Source organism: Myxocyprinus asiaticus, chromosome 13 (assembly GCF_019703515.2).
Source record: "Myxocyprinus asiaticus isolate MX2 ecotype Aquarium Trade chromosome 13, UBuf_Myxa_2, whole genome shotgun sequence".
Taxonomy (NCBI): Eukaryota; Metazoa; Chordata; class Actinopteri; order Cypriniformes; family Catostomidae; genus Myxocyprinus; species Myxocyprinus asiaticus.
In genome coordinates, this window is record NC_059356.1 from 23,990,837 (window position 1) to 24,008,281 (window position 17,445).

Sequence of the window (17,445 nt, forward strand, 5' to 3'; positions counted from 1 at the left end):
ATCAGATCTCATTGATATTAATAACTGCCAGAGATAATATTCAATCGTTTTTGTCTTACCTTATCTATTTTGTCTTCGGATAACATGTAATGATCTTTTTTTATCTGATGTTGTTGTTGTTTGTTTTGTTTTTTTTTCTATTCTACTTTTTTCTGTCTAATATTCTTGGTGTTCATGTTTTAGTAGCTTTGTCTTTAGGAATCTCACATTACCAACACAAACTGCAAATTAATCTCTCTGTCTGTTGATCTCTCTCTCTCTCTCTCTCTCTCTCTCTTGCTCACTCTACCTTTCTCTCTCACTATAAACACTTTTCCAGCATGTCACACAAGTTGCAAATTTGTAAAAAAACTTTCACAAATTCAACATTTACACTATATCATCACACAGCATTTAAAAACCATCACATTGTTATTCTTGTGTTAGTTAAGCACAGTTCTCTCCATGTGAATTCTTGTAGGCAAAGAACTTTATGTATAAAATGACATATAAAGGTGTGGTCACGTTTACCTTTGCACTGCGAAATTCTGCAGGCGAAAATCAGTCATCTCAGTTGGAATCCGCTCAATCGGCAAAGAATTTCTCCATGCAGATTTTTTTAGTTTTAGGATAATATAGTTTTGAATAAAGTGTTGAATATTTAAGAAGTTAGAGGTTTGTTCAGTTGAGTTTAGTATTGATCCTATGGCAAGAATTTTGAGAAATGTGTTTTACGTTATAAGTTCCAGTAAAGGCGTCTTACCAATTCAGGAAAACAGTCATTCTTTTCTGTCAGCAGCAGAACTAGGTCAGACTTGGCGAGTTGCAGTCTGAGTCTGCAGACAGAAACAAGCAATCGCAACTTTATCTGGCATGGGGAACCCATAGTTCTTTGCAGTTAGCCATTAGTAGCAAACAATGAGGCACTATCAGCACTGAGCTCCATCACTCAATTCAATAAACACATTAAATGAATCATTCCATGCAGACTCACTATCCTTAAATAAATGACAGTTTTTTGAATGATCAGTCATATTTTCAAAATCAATGCCAAAATTTTACAATTTCCGCCAGGGTATGCAAACTTTTGAGCACAACTGTATATCTACTTTTAAAGTCTCACTAATCCTTACACTCGCTCCTGACCAGGTGTTAGTAAATGTATTATTTATAGATAGTTGGAAGTGGAACATTGCCAATATCATTACAGATGTCTGCCATGTGTGAGGTCAAAGCACAGAGTGGGAGACGAGGAAGAGAGCAAAGTTGCCCATCTAATAGCCATATGTGTTTGCAGGAAGGTGTTTAATATCATGGTGATATCATTTGTATTCATACTAGGGATTTATATGTAAAGTGTACATGTACATTTTTACATATTTGGATTGACACTGCAACAAACAATGTGACTATATTGACAGCATCTAAAATGTATGTACAAATTTAGAGATTACAGATTTCCGCAGAATTGCGACATCTGTCATTCATAAAAGTTCTACGCATTCCTCACCACTTGCTTGTTTGTTTATTAAATATTTTGGCTATTTTTATGATGTTTTCAGTTACTAATACAGTAAGAGTGCAGTATTTCAGCTCAGTTTAACACATTTCACATTATTTAAATCCCTTCTGCAGAATTCTGCAGAATTCCCCTCAAAATCAGTGCAGGAAATGCAAAAAAAATTAGGGAGGGAAACATCCAGCCACATATGTTAACACAGATGGTCATAAAAAGCATAAAATTGAAGATCCACCCAGATACGATTAAATTGTCTAACTGTAATAGTTAAAGGACAGGCAAGGAGGAGGCGGGAACCAGCTGAACAGTAAACATAAAGTTTAATAAGAAACTCAACATAAAACAAACATAAACCCTTTAACTCGCTCTCCCGCTGATCAGCTGATTCAGCGCCGGCTGTGCATCATCATGGCTTGGCCACGCCCTCCCCCTCGTCACACTTCTCCCCCGCCCAATTCAAGCCGGGGCGCCACCGGTCTGACCAACACCCCCCCCCCATCTCTGGAGGGGTGACGCTGCACTTCCAGCCATTCTGTCAGCCGGTGGTCCACCCCGCCTTCTGTGAACCTGAGGGAGAGACAAGGGGAGGTGTGGGGAGAGAAAGGGCGAGTGGAGACACAGAGAGAGAGAGAGAGAGAGAGAGAGAGAGACAAGAACTTGCTTGCTGACTCCTGGACGCGCTGTCGCCTGTTCCTCAACCGCTCCTCCATCCTCTGGCAGACGCCAGCTCGCTCTTCCCACAGTGGACGGCAGCGAGTCCTCCAGCCCCTGGCGGACGGAACCGCTCCTCCCCTTCACCTCCAGCCCCAGGCAGATGGCCACGGCTGCTCCCCTGGCGGATGGCAACGGTGAGGACTCTGCGACAGCGCATCCCACCTCCCTCCCGGGTTTTGGCACCACTGTAACTGTTAAAGGACGGGCAAGGAGGAGGCGGGAACTGGCTGAATGGTAAACATAAAGTGTTCTGCATAAAACAAACATAAACACAGACATGCATGCAACGCGGCCGCGTGCGTCTCTCTCGAACTGGCGCCTCCGGCTCCCATTTATCTCGCTCTCCCGCTGATCAGCTGATTCAGCGCCGGCCATGCATCATCATGGCTCTGCCACGCCCTCCTCCTCGTCACACTAATGTGTGACTTTTACCCCTGGATTTACTTGACTCACACATATGCACAATTGCACACACACATTCACACAGCTGTAACTAATCTATAAATATTTAAATAATGGCTTTCAGAACAAAGTTAAGGATCCATGTGAATTCCTGGCACACCCTTCATATGTGTTTGTATTTGCTGTTGCATGTGTGCTTGCGTTTGTTGTGTCTTTCTGAAACTGTGAAAGTGTGTGTTTGCACTGAAATGGTAATCGCCTGGTCTCCCTCTGTTCTTCAGCCATCACTGCTGGAGAGAGAGAGAGATGGTGCACACGGCAGCGGCTCCAGAATACAAAGCAAGCGAAAGATGATGTAGAAGTGTGCGGGGGTGGTGGAGGGTTATGGGTCGGGATGAGGTGATGCACTGATGACACCTTGCTACCTTCTCATAATAATAGTCTCTGTATAACACAGGCGCTGAATTGCACTTTGAGATGTTTTTAAATAGCTTGTTGGCATTATTAAGGCATTTTTTACACAGTAGTAAAAAGAGGAGTATAAGAAATCGGGGCAGAGAGTGAGCAGCATGGGATGGGAAAATTACCTGGGCCAAACACGACACTCTCCCATGAGCAGCACAGTTTAATATGTCTAAAATGCTCAACAATTTTGTATATGTATGTGTATGTCAGAGACTGTTTGTGTGTTCAGTTTGTTGGCAGTAATTGCTAGCATTTAAGCTCAGTAATAAGAACACCAGGGTTTTATTTACAAGCAGAACAATAGTGGTGTACTACAATGAACAACTGGAAAAAAAATATGTGATGCACATTTAGATGTTGCGTAATAACACATGCAAATTTGAAAGAGTGTGTTACATAGATTTGAAAATGAGTTTAATTAGCAGGTCGGCTAATGTTTTTCTTGTCCACTGTATCATGGTAATTTGCCTGCTGAATTGCTAATGCTTTTGTGACGTGAGGACGTAGAAAGGCAGAAACGAAGAAGGAAATGCTGGCAGCCAGGAACACTGATGAGGAGTGAAATGATGGAAAGAAGTAAAGTAAAGGAGGGAGTGAGTGTTAGAGAAGATGTGAGTGTGTGTGTGAGAGAGAGTGTGTCACATTTTTTATGTCTTAGCATGTTTAACCTCCTATTGTTTGACCTTCATCACCAAAATCAGAAGGAAGAGTGCGACAAAGATGCTGGCACACACTCCCTTTTTCTCTCTTTCTTTCATGGTGGGGATTTTGCATTGATTTCTATTGGTTTTATACCAAGCGAATTATATTTTCTATCCTGTAAACCCAACCTTAAACCTAATCCTCATAGACAACTTTCTGCCTTTTTATATTTTCATGAAAAGAAGACATGATCTAGTATGTTTATTTAGCCATTTATTTTGGCTGGTCCCCACAATGTAGCTGATTTTAGGTTTTCCTATCCATGTGGAAACATTTAGTCACAATGTTGGCAAAACCTGATCCACACACCCCCAAAATGAATTAAACATAGCTGCATTATATTGGTAAATATATTTATATTGCATTTAAATGCCCATTGATTCAATCGCCTTCGCATAGGTGAAATGACCAATTTGCGAATCAGATGAACCTGGAATGAACACACAGTAAAATAAATCACACACACAGACGAAGAGAGAGAGAGAACAAACATAGCAGCAAAGATACATAAATAATATGGTACGTAATGCTCTGACACAGTGGTGTGTAAGTGGGATCCATATGTTCCTATGTGCTATGGTTATTTATTTGCTCAACAGGATAACAAACAGGAGTTAACCTCTCTATAGCCTTTCTACTGAGACAACAATAAATAGGATGGGGTCCTCATGTTGACATCACATATAGATGTACAGTAGAAAGATATAGATATGATGTAGATAGCCAAACACACAGACACACTATCATGTATAATGTTTGTTTAATCCAGACTCCAGAATACAACAGAAATAATGTGTCGACATACATATACACTTAGAGACACACTTAAAATGACTAACCACATTTGGCCAGACAGATACTGTAGTCATGGAGACGCTTGAAACAGTCTTCCATCTCTTTCATTTTCAACCTCTTATGTGTTCTCCTATTCATCTTCCATCACAACCCTTTTTGGGGAGTGAAAGATGTTTTAGAAAGCACCCAAGTAAGATAGCGGATGACACAAACCATCTGTTGCCCCCTGCTGTGTGGATAGGATGTGACGTCGTCACTGTTGGACAGGTATCAAAGAGCTGGCTTCTCTGCAGCCTGGCATCTGTCTGGGCAAGTTGCTCTGTGTGTTGTTTAGCTGTTAGACACACACACACACACAAACACACAGTGAACTTTCAGTAACTGAAGAGTTGTTGCAGTTTTACTCTTTTTGTCCGTCCTGAAACACCATCAATAACAGTCCACCACTGCTGTCACTTAAAGATCCTCTTAGATATTCACATGGTGACAAAAGCATTGGCACCTCCCTCTCTGTCCCCCTCTCTCGCTTTCTCTCTGTCAAACACATGCACTCAAGCTCTAAATCTCTATTGTGCACTCAGTTATATTTCTCTTCTGCATCCTTAGTTCCTGTAACCATCTCAGGTATGGAATCCTCAAATATACATGAACTTCTGGAATTATTGCTGCAGAGCGTGAGTGTTTCCCATGGGAGGGCTTCTATGTTTTACAGCTTTTATTTAAGGAGCCTGTTTTGTTCGGACAGTATGAAATGCGAGAGAGTGTGAAAATATGTGTGTTAGACTGAGTGTGTGTGTGTTTATACACTGAGAAAAATACTGCTTGACAGACACCGCTTATGAGATTTCACCTAGAGTGATTTCAACAAAATTAAACAACCACAAACAATCAAAAAACAAAATGAAAACCGATGTCCACCTGTGTCCAATATTTGAGAAACAATGAGAGTAAAGAGGGATTGAATGGAAGGCCATGCAACAGGGAATGATCAGGAGCTTTTAGCAATATTGAGGGAACTTGCACAAACATATGCTTTTCTCCTAAATACTAACCTTAACACCATTGCATTGAGCCTACAAACTCTTTAAAAGCTAACCTAAAAATCACTGCACTAAACCTAAACACTCTTTAAAGGCTAAACTGAATGTATCTGCACTAAACCTAACCTGAACATCACTACAATAAACCTAAACACTCTTTAAAAAACTAATCTAAATATGAAACCTAAACAGTCTTTAAAAACTAACCTTTAAAAACATCACTGCACTAGACCTAGGTTTCTAAAACACTAAACCTAGGTCTCTAAACACTAATCTAATCGCCGGCCACCTAGTTCGCCTATGCCTAAAAACAGCCCTGCCTAAACATCACTACGCTAAACGAAAACACTCTGTGAAAACCAACCTAAGCATCACTGCACTAAACCTAGATCTCTAAACGCTAACCCAAACATCAATACACTAAACTCTAAACACTAACCTAAACATCTCTGCGCTAAACCTAAACACTTTGTAAAAACTAACTTAAATATCACTGCAAAGCCCTATTCGGATGGGACTAGTTTTCCCTGAGGAGGTTAGGAAAATTTGTGTTTCACAGACATCCTTTGTGATTTGAATCCTGTCCAAATCTGACATTTCTGTGTTTTTCTCAAAAACCTCTGTAAACATTTCAGAGCAAATAACCTACTGTTTTTCTGCTAATTCCAGAGGTGGGTAGAGTAGCCAAAAACTTTACTCAAGTAAAAGTACAATTAATAATGTTAAAAATGACTCGAGTAAGAAAGTATCCAATAAAAAGAATACTCAAGTAGTGAGTAACTAGTTACTTTCGCATTTAACGTAATGGATGTTTACTCTCCATTCCAGTACATTATACACATTTAACATACATTACAGAATGATTAATAATAATAATATTGTTAATAATGGAAATTGTCATCATTCACCACCATGTTGTTCCAAACCCAAATGACTTCTTTCTTCCATGCATCAAATTAAAGGAATAGTTAAACATTTTTTACAATGCTCTCATTTACTCACCCTCATGCAATCCCAGATGTGTATGACTTTCTTTCTTCTGCAGAACACAAATAAAGATTTTTAGAAGAATATCTCAGCTCTGTTGGTCCATACAATGCAAGTGAATGGTGACCAGAACTTTGAAGCTCCAAAAAGCACATAATGCAGCATACAAGTAATTAATATGACTCCAGTGATTTTCAGAAGCAATATGATTGGTGTGGGTGAGAAACAGATAAATATCTATAACTTTATAATATATAAAGTCCTTTTTTTTACTATTAATTTTTTACTCCCTGCCCAGTAGGTGGCGATATGCACAAGAAGACACAAGAAGAGGCACCATTTCGAGAGAGAGAGACGCACGCGGCCACGCTGCATGTTTGTTTATATTGGTTTTAATTAAGTTTGTCATAAAAACTTTGTTTACTGTTCAGCCGGTTCCCGCCTCCTCCTTGCCCATCCTTATACTGTTACACCATGGTTACAGAATCACACTGAAAATGAATGAGTATCACCATGACACAGACAAGCCCACATTATCACAATCTCTAAAGCTTGCCTCACTGTGTTTTCTTAAATTGGAGCTGCAATTTTAATCTTGAAATATATCCTTGTCTAGGTGTAAAATGAAGGCATTGTGTGGAGTGACGAAATGTTTGTTTTGCACGCTTCTGCTGTGTTGAACGTGACTCGAGTGACAGCGTGCAGCTGTGAAGTTCCACTGTCATAAGAGTCCCATTCAAAAATCTCAATAAATTAGGCTTTTATTAACACTTATTAAATTAAAACCAGTAATGTAATGACAGGAACGTTGCCCATTGTAACGAAGTGAAAGTTAAAAATTTTTTATCAGAAATTTACTTAAGAGTGAAAAGTACCCACCATAAAACATAAAACTCATAAAAGTAAATATTTTCCTAAAAGTTACTCAGGTAAATGTAGCGGAATAAATGTAGTGCATTACTACCCATCTCTGGCTAACTCAAGATTCCTCTGAGAAATCTAATAGCATCCAAATGCTAATGTCTGTGATTGCTGACCATTGCTGTGATTGCTAGTCAAAAGCATAGATTTCGCTTGAAAATGAGATTTTTTTTATAAACTTGGTAACATCTGTAGTGTCATCTATCAGAATCAAGGTGAATGTAGCAGCAGGATGTGCAGGCTTTAAGCAGGTGATGATTTCTGAAACTGACATGACAAGAAACACTGTCACACACCAAACAACTCCCCAAACACATCTAAATACATCTTGTCCTTACAAACCAAATACATCTCATTAAATACAACTCCACTTTCATAGTGTACTCTTTTATAGATTGTGTATCATCAAACATTCTTCCCTATTAGAAATGTTTAATTCTTAATTAAGTAACTGATCATTTAAAGTTCCAAACTAAAATAGTGTTTTTGCTAATTTGTTACAATGACAGTTGAGGGACTTGAGGGACCCAACTGTATCCTAAATGCCCAAATTATCAAACCTTATTGGCTTTCACCTAAACACTAATGTTTCTATTTGTGTAATGTTTATCCAAATGCACCTATTACATATTGTGCATCATAAAATATTTTTCCCTGTCCTCATCCTGTCCCTCACTGTGATATATCCACATAAACCAGATTAAACAACTAATCATTTCTATGAACACCTTTAACATGCACGTAAACTTATTTCTATAAAACTGTTGACTGGGTGCTTTAAAATGTTTTTATACATTTAGGCACAACTTTCTGTAAAGTTGCTTTTAAAATGGGTATGGATATTTTAAAATGGGTGAAAAGCAATCACAATACATCCCTCAGTCTGTATGTCATTTCTTGAGTTTTTTGTCTTATTATGACTAACAGTTGATTAGATATACCAGTATTGTTAACAAATAAACTAAATGAATCCATAATGTGGTTCCATTGATCATGGGGGGTTATATTTGGTAATTCTGATTATTGGAGGGATTACCTCACCCGCATCCCCCTGGAATCTACACGCTTGTGTTTAGTCCAACCTGGCCCTCAATTTAAAATGAGGTTTACAACCCTGCTTTAAATAATCTGTCATTATTAATCTGCATAGTTTGTTTCTCTTTTTGCCCTGTGATTGTGCCTTTCCCAGTTTCTAGCCCAATGATGGTTAATAAGTGTGATCTGTTCAGTGACATTAGGTAACCAGTTCTGCTTGCTGTCAAGCTAAGGCTTGCTTTGGCATTGCCACCCCTCACAGTCCTCATGCCACTCACTTGCCACCCCATAAAAAATAAAAAAAATCTAGATCCACTCCTGCAACTCTCTTATTTAAAAACACACACACACACACACACACACACACACACACACACACACACACACACACACACACACACACACACACACACACACACACAGACAGACAGACAGTAGTAATACTGGACAATTGCGTTATTCAGTTGGGATTTAGCGCATTGTGAATAATTCAAGATCTAATTGAGGCAGTGGTATTCACAGCGCTCAATGAGTGTGAAAGAGAAAGAAACAGAGTCAAATAATCATCACAGTACCTATTTGTGCCCGTAATTTCCTCTCCTCTCCACTTATCCCACCCCTTATGTCCTGCATTATCTCATTTTTACATGCTAGGCATATGAAACAGTATTGATTTACCTCTCATCTTTTCTGCTCTCCTTCCTGTTCCTCTGTCTGTTTGACATATCGCTGTGATATTGCGCCCTCCCTCCTCAGTTCTATCTTTTTCTTTCTCTCCTCTCTCCCTCTGGATTATTCTTTCCATCTTTTGTTCAGTGTGCATAAAGGCTATTGACAGCCCCACCATCCACTCTACAGCATGGAGCCCTAAGCCACAGATCCTGCTGTTCTCTGCTCTGGTTGTGAGCTGTGCTCCATTAACACGACCTTCAATCTGATCGGCATACAAAGTGCTGTGGTGAATGAGGCCTTGCATTTCTATGCATAGGGTTTTATAAAGTTAGTGCTTTACTTGTTTAACATCAATAATGCTGCTGTGTGTGTTTAAAGGTGAGAAAAGTTATTTAATGTGTAAAAAAAAAGGTGGGTTTTTGTGTCACTAGCATCACTGGAAAATGCAAGTTTCAAACAGGTTTGCCGAATGATCCTTTTTTTAATTTAGCAGTATAAATCTAGCAAAATAAAAAAAAAAAAAAGTAAAAGCAGTCAACACTGCTGTGATAGTGTTTTAAATATCTGCTGAGGGAATAAGAGTACATTTTGCATCTTTCTCTTTTCTGACTGCCATAATCCATCTCTCTTTATGGATACTCCTATTAGTAAAGTCGTGGAAATGTAAAAGAGATTTTTTTTCTTTTGCTGTTTGAGCAAATACGAACACAAAAATAATATTTTGTGTGGTCTCCCATTCACCGCTATAGAAGTTAACCCCCCTATAGTTTACTTTATGGTAATCTAAAAAGGGCCCATACTACCCCTTTGTAAGGATTACCCAGGCGACCACCAGGGGTCACTATGAATGTTTATTATTCATTTCGGGTCTTTCGTTTGTTTATTGGTTTTGTAGTTCTTTTTCATGGTCTTTGTTCATTGGCCCTTTTGTTCATTAGTGTCAGGTGTCCTTCTTTCATCATTAGTTCTCTGTGTATTTAATCCCTGTGTTTTCCTCTGTTCATGGTCAGTTCTTGTTCTGTTAATTCAGTCTGTAATGTGCTTTGTGTTCTAGTTTTGCATTTTCTCTAGTGTTTTGTGTTTTTATTAAAAACTGCAATTGGATCCTGCCTTCACCAGTCTGCCACCATTATAGAAGAACTGACCAAATAAAAGGATCCAGCAGTGGAACTGATTTATCTGAAGCAGGAGGGTGACACAACTGAAGAGTTCACTGAGCTTTTTTGTGCCCTCACAGATTGTGTAAACTGGGGAGAGCACGTGTTAAAGGACCTATTTCGATTTGGGCTCACAAGCCCATCAAGTCATGGATGCTAGGAGGCAGCTTTAACTGTACTTTGGAACAGTACATAGATTATGCCCTACTGCTAAATTCCTCCCCCTATACAGTGTGGTACTGCTCCAGTCCCCATGTGGCTCTCAAGGCTTCCTCCTCAGAGATTCCCATAATGGAGGTCCCAGTGGTTCCCAACTCAGTGGGCCAGCTGACCACGCCTGCCACGGTCAACGAGCCAGCGGCCACACCTACCATGGTCAACTAGCTAGTGCCCACGTCTGCCACGGTTAACTAGCCAGCACCTGAGGCCTCGTCCGTCCCAGAGCCAGCGCCTGAGGCCTCGTCCGTCCCAGAGCCAGCGCCTGAGGCCTCGTCCGTCCCAGAGCCAGCGCCTGAGGCCTCGTCCGTCCCAGAGCCAGCGCCTGAGGCCTCGTCCGTCCCAGAGACCAGCGCCTGAAGCCTGGTCCATCCCAGAGACAGCGCCTGAGGCCTTGTCCATCCCAGTGCCAGCGTCCTCGGGTATGGAGGTTATTCCCACAGCAGTGCTCCCGGCCGTCTGGAAGAGGAGGAGGAGGAGGAGAAGGGCTCCTGCTTTTCAGTCACTGCCAGTGCTCCCCTGCCGTTGCCAGCACTCACAGTCACGTTGGTCATTCCCCAGTCTCTGCCAGCTATCCCGGCCACGGAGGCTGTTGACGAGCCTGTCCTGTTCCCTGGGGCCATCGATGAGCCTGTCCAGTTCCCTGAGGCCGTCGCCGAGCCTGTCCAGTTCCCTGAGGCCGTCGCCGAGCCTGTCCAGTTCCCTGAGGCCGTCGCCGAGCCTGTCCTGTTCCCTGAGGCCGTCGCCGAGCCTGTCCTGTTCCCTGAGGCCGTCGCCGAGCCTGTCCTGTTCCCTGAGGCCGTCGCCGAGCCTGTCCTGTTCCCTGAGGCCGTCGCCGAGCCTGTCCTGTTCCCTGAGGCCGTCGCCGAGCCTGTCCTGAACCCTGAGGCCGTCGCCGAGCCTGTCAGGAACCCTGAGGCCGTCGCCGAGACTGTCAGGAACCCTGAGGCCGTCGACGAGCCAGTCCTGTTCCCTGTGACTGTCGACCTGTCTGTTGCTCAGTCCAGTGGCCAGCACCTGTCAGACACAAGCTACCAGTCTGTTCAGTGCCCAGCGGCCGCCCACTTCCAGTATGACAGCTCTCCAGTGGATGCTGCCTAGTCTGCTGACCCCTGACCAGTGGCTCCGCTCTCTGAGTCTTCCATGTCTCTGCTTCTCGAGTCTTCTATGACTCTGCCCCTTGAATCCCCTAGTGCCTTGCTCTCTGACACCGCCTCTTGGGACTACATTCCCTGAGACTCCTTAGGCTCCACCCCCTGAGCCTCCACCCCCCCAGAGATTCCTCCCCCTGTGCCTCCACCCCCTAGTCCCCTAGTGCCTTGCTTTCTGAGTCCTCTAGTGCCTAGCTCTCTGAGTCCCCACCTCCTGCAGCTCTGCCCCCTGGGACTCTATTTCCTGAGACTTCTGTGGCTCCGCCCTCTTGGCCTCCGCCTCCTGCTCCTCCCATGAACTTTTTGTTTTTATGAGTTCAGGAGCTTCTGGAGCCGCTGCTTAGATGGGGGGCTCTGTAAGGATTACCCGGGCGACCACCAGGGGTAGCTGTGTATGTTTATTGTTCATTTCATGTCTTTCATTTGTTTATGGGTTTTGTAGTTTTTTTCATGTTCTTTGTTCATTGGTCCTTGTGTTCATTAGATCTGGTGTCCCTCATTTCATCATTAGTTCTCTGTGTATTTAATCCCTGTGTTTTCCTCTGTTCATGGTCAGTTCTTGTTCTGTTAATTCAGTCTGTAATGTGCTTTGTGTTCTTGTTTTTCATTGTCTCTTTTAAATAAGAGTTTTTATTTAAAACTGCAATTGGATCCTTCCTTTTCCAGTCTGCCACTATTACACCCTTGTCATTTAAAATTGTTTATTTACTTAATAAATGTCCCTGGTGTTACTGCATGATTCATTAGTGAACATAATTGTAAAAAATAAAAAAAAACATTTGTTTTCATAATCTTTCATTATTTCAAGTTTTCATGATCCAATCAAATCCCAATTGATAAAATCAAGTCTTGGCTAACATTTTTTTGCGCAAATATTCTGTTTCACTTCACAGAATTTAAAAATGTTGTAAATGCTAAATCATGTTGTTTTCACAATACACACACAAATGTTTACACATGCACACACACACAGAGGAATGATAGGTACACAAATTCTCATACATCCTTTCAAGACACTGACTGCCACAGCCACACATGCACGTTTTCTAAGTATGTTATTACTCTTTTCTCTGCATACACACACATATAGCATGGCACACTCGTAATCACTTTAACTAGAGGCAGTAGAAAGGAGGTAATTTGGCAGAGAGTGGAAGAGGAGAGAAAGAGAGAGAGTGAAAAGAGAGAGAAATAGAGCAGGATTGAAGAGCTGTGTTTACTGAGAAACCGATGACTGGCTTTTGTCTGCTGTTTTTGTTGATGTGTTTTCAGCATTGTCTCTAGGGTTGAATAGAGGTTAATTACGTCATTTAAAAGCAAGGAGCAACCTTTAGCACACACATTTGTGTGTGTGGGTCAGGAATTGACTGGGGCCTAATGCCTTCTACAAGGATAGTGAAACCTGAAATCATATACATTATAGGGACCAGCCAACCATCCAGATGAGGAAAACATCTTACGTAATAAACATACTACTTAATAGTTGCTTTCACACATACAGCCCTTTCCAGAAAATTATTAGCAATTTTCAGTTAAGCGTCATTTCTGAACATGACCCGTTCAAAAATAAATTTAGCATTGGCTATTTCAGTGAGTGAGAAGCTGTAACATTTCCTGAAAAGTTCAGTTGTTATGCTATGTCTGAACAGAGTCGTAAGATTAACCGTTTGAGCACGTTCCAGATCAGGGCGTGCTGGCGTAAGACAGAGATGATTCAGTTACTCTGGGGTCCAAAAAATGTCATCAATTTGGAGAGGTAGTTAAATTATTACATTTAGTCAGATGATACAAAACATGTTTGATATTTTAGAGCTGACTATAAAGGAAATATTGTAGTGATGCTCCACGACTCAAATCTGAGGTCACATGCTGAGCACCCAATGGATATTGACCGCTCGCCGCCACAACACTGGACCATGAAGAAATGAAGATGGTGAACAAGTGCTTAAAATGGAGAATACATTTAATGGCACTCGCCTCCAACTCACATCGCAGTCTTCGTCTTTCCATCCAAGACTGCACCCAAATGCTCTCGGCCTGTTTCTTTTGAGACTCAGAACAGAGAAACAGCAACATCAACGGCAGCGCTCCCATACTTCCACGTTTGTTTACATCTGTCATTTGTCTCCTAGAATGGGGGCGTGTGTTTCCATGTGAGTTTGTGATTGGATCGACTTTACAGCCGGAGTGATCCTCAGTCGTTTTGTGTCTGATGCCCAGTTTTTTTCTGTATCCATTTACATAGTCGGTAAGTGTGTGATACCTACTTTTAGATTCTGTTCAGATTTTAGAAGTGGTGGAGTGTAATCCAGCCTCAAAGCACTTCTCTTTATCAGAGTGGATGAAGAAATTTGTCGACTGATAACATAACTAACTACATATCAGAGTTTAATGACATTTTTGTGCTGATGTGTGAATGCAAAAATAAAAAAAGAGAAAAAAAGATTGAAACTGCAATTTAGCAGGTTGCATGTGTGAAAGGTGCTAGTCATAATTAAAGTTTAGGGGTAGAATTAGAAGATAGAAAATATCAATATATAATTTTTTAAAGTCAATGGAAAGTCCCCACCATGATAGAAAACCTTGTAAGGTACATCGGGGCTAAAGGCTTCGCGGGGTAATAGGCTCCATTGATTTTATTTTCTCCCAAAACACTAAATAGCAACAAAAACTACCACAGCACTTTCCTAAACACCCGTTTGTCACTATACACTGCAACATTTTCCTGTTCCATGAGATCATGTGGTGTCTATAGGTTGATTTTTAGGCAATTTGATCTAATTTTTTATTATTTTTTAAAACACTACAGTTTTGTTTAAGGTCATTAAATCAAACCGTTTTCAAAAACTGTCCAGTAAGTGAAAGGATAGTATTTGGGGTAAAAAGTCCCCCTGTTGCTGGTGCTAAAGGCCCCTATAAAACACATTGTTTTTCTTAAAGTGGGGTGAATAGATGTTATTTTTTATCCTATTTTTTAAAGTGGGCTCACATTGACTCATCCAATCATAATAGAGATTAGTTTGTTTACATAATACTTGAGCTGTAACAAAATGCCAAATGTGTTTAATATTAACAGGAAATGGTTGATGTTTTCTGAAGTATTTATTTTGAGTAAGCATCATCTTAATTTGTTACTCAAAAAAGCATCTTGCTGTCTCAAAATTATTTGCATTAGTTGACAAATTGTGTACTATAACTATTGCCCCAGTATCTACACGATATCACTTTAAACCCCCTAGGGGCCTTTTACCCCAAGTGAGGGAGCCTTTTACCTCAAGTGAGGCAGCCTTTTAAACTTTTTTTTTTTAAACTGAATTTTAATTGAAACAACCTTCCGTTATTATTTCTTTTCTCACAAATTATGTTGCTCCATCAATTTTAAATAAAAATACATCTATTTTTTGACCTCGATACATTTTGTGACCAGAAAAAAAAAAAGCCTTAAAAGCTTAATTTGCTCGTTGGTAAGGTCACACGTCACGTGGAGGAGGAGACAGGAAGCACGTCATGGTTTACAAGAGAAACTTGCACAGACCAAGCGCCGTTCACAAACCAAAACAGTCCAAAACAATTTCAAAACAATATATATATATATATATATATATATATATATATATATATATATATATATATATATATATATATATACATTTCCAAATAATAATAAAAATAAACATTACTGCAGTAAATAACCATCCTTTATTTCGGAGCAATGCCATTGCGTTATCTACTTGTGCTTTTTCTTTAGCCGAAATATATAGGCCATATGACTGTCAGGAATTCAAGCCACACAAGTTGTAGTTAGTGAAACCAAGTGCGAGAGCATTACTGAAATTCACAGGATTTAAAGGTTTACACAGTGAGATCAATGGTACAGGTGATATCACACAGAAGAGAAGCTTCACAAACGAGATGAGTGAGTGAATTGAGTGCAGGTGCGGTGAATTAGAAATCGGGTGATGAGGAGCGGAGCACTGAGGGAGGTGCAGAGCCCGAGGGAGGCGTGACAATGACAAAGTTTTCACACATACCTGAGTTAGCTGGAAAAACAGCACAGGCACAGCCTATGAATTCAGATATCGACCCTTTGTTTCTTTCGATGGTCTGAAATCCTCAGGGGTAAAATGTTCACTGCACACCCTCCAATATTTGAGAGAATGTAGGGGTGTACTGATACCCAGGTTCAGCGCGATAAGCCAGAGCTTCAATCGCTCAAGATCATGTATAGGCAATCCATGAAAAGTCAATATTTTTCCCGGCGTGCATTTTCTTTGGGGTTTCTGAAGGTTGAAGCATCCAGGATACACACACCAAACGACCATTTTGAACAATACATTTATACAAATACAAATCTACAGCAAAGACAATTAAACTTTTGTTCAGCGCTACTTCTCTTGTAAACAATGATGCGCTTCCTGCCTCCTCCTCCACGCGTGACCTTACCAATGAGCTTACGTCATCACTCTCATAAGCACGTGTCACAGAGATGTACGGAAGCGAACATTTGTAGTTAAAAAGTATACAAGTATTGTTTTGTTTATAAAAATAATCAATCATTTGGGTTCAGAAGAACTTTATTTGTTGACTGGAGTCGTGTGGATTATGTTGATGCACCCTAAATATGCATTTTGAACCATCAAACCGACATTCACTTGCATTGTTTAAAGGAGGAGGCCTGAAATGAAATCCTAAAAATCTTAAATTCTGTTTTGATGAAGAAAGAAACTCAGATACGTTTTGGATGGCCTGAGGGTGAGTAAATTATCAGCAAATTTTCATTTTTGGGTGAACTGTTCCTTTAAGCAAATGTGGCAGCAATATTTGTTATAAGACAGGTAGAGGGTAAAGAAGAGATAGAGAGGGAGAGAGAGAGATTGGAAAGAGGAAATGAAATGCTTTCATGCCCTCTGGAGCTCTTTTCAGATCTTGAATAGACATACTCTTAAGTGTGCAGACAAAAGTAACTTAAAGTGTGTGTGTATGTGTGTGCCTGCACGTGCGTGTGTGCATGTGTGTCTGTGCGTTTGCGCATTCATAACCAGAGGCATTTATGTATACAATTATGTATACCATTGGCCATTCCTAATACATTTTCACACATATACTGTGGACACACAAACACAGTGAGGAATGGTGCAGTATGTATATTTGAACAGTAAGCTCTAGCAGCCATCACAGTGGACACATTGTGCTCTTCTTTGGCTGATATAGTCATGCTGCAGGAAGATTACCTGATGTTTGAGCTGGATGGGGAGGGCTTCTGCTCACCGGACTCATCTCCATGCAGTAAGTTTTGGCCGGGGTGTGTCTGGATTTGGTCCAAGCTTTTTATAAAGGTATAATCCTTGAGGTTTTCCCTTCCATGGAGAACTGCAGGCTGGCTTGGCTTACATGCAAAATAGTATTTTAATTCATAGAGATCCTAAAGCCTTTAATGCAGACAGCAGCTGTATTCCCTCTGCCTGCTGTTCAGATTAGATCAGATTAGATAGTGCTGTGTTTGGATCACATAGACAAAGAAATGAAAAGCTTTTGTATTTTCTTCATTGTTTGCTCACATCATTAGGATGCCTAAGATAAATGCACAAATGGCATTTTTATTGTGAGTGTGTCTGTGTGTGGTGCAGCTTGCATATTTGGTGCAGTATAATCCCCTTATAAGAGACTCTCTGATCTGAAATTTCAGGAGA

The 17,445-nt window shown here is 40.7% G+C and overlaps 1 long non-coding RNA gene across 1 annotated transcript; it reads right to left on the bottom strand.

Moving 5' to 3' along the window:
* Positions 1-4,541: 4,541 nt before the first annotated feature.
* On the bottom strand, positions 4,542-9,321 carry LOC127450153 (uncharacterized). The gene is made up of 3 exons (XR_007898921.1): positions 9,238-9,321; positions 6,619-6,655; positions 4,542-4,910 (listed from the first exon to the last, which is right to left on the bottom strand). It is a non-coding gene; the product is annotated as an uncharacterized LOC127450153 (long non-coding RNA).
* Between the last annotated feature and the right edge of the window lie 8,124 nt (positions 9,322-17,445).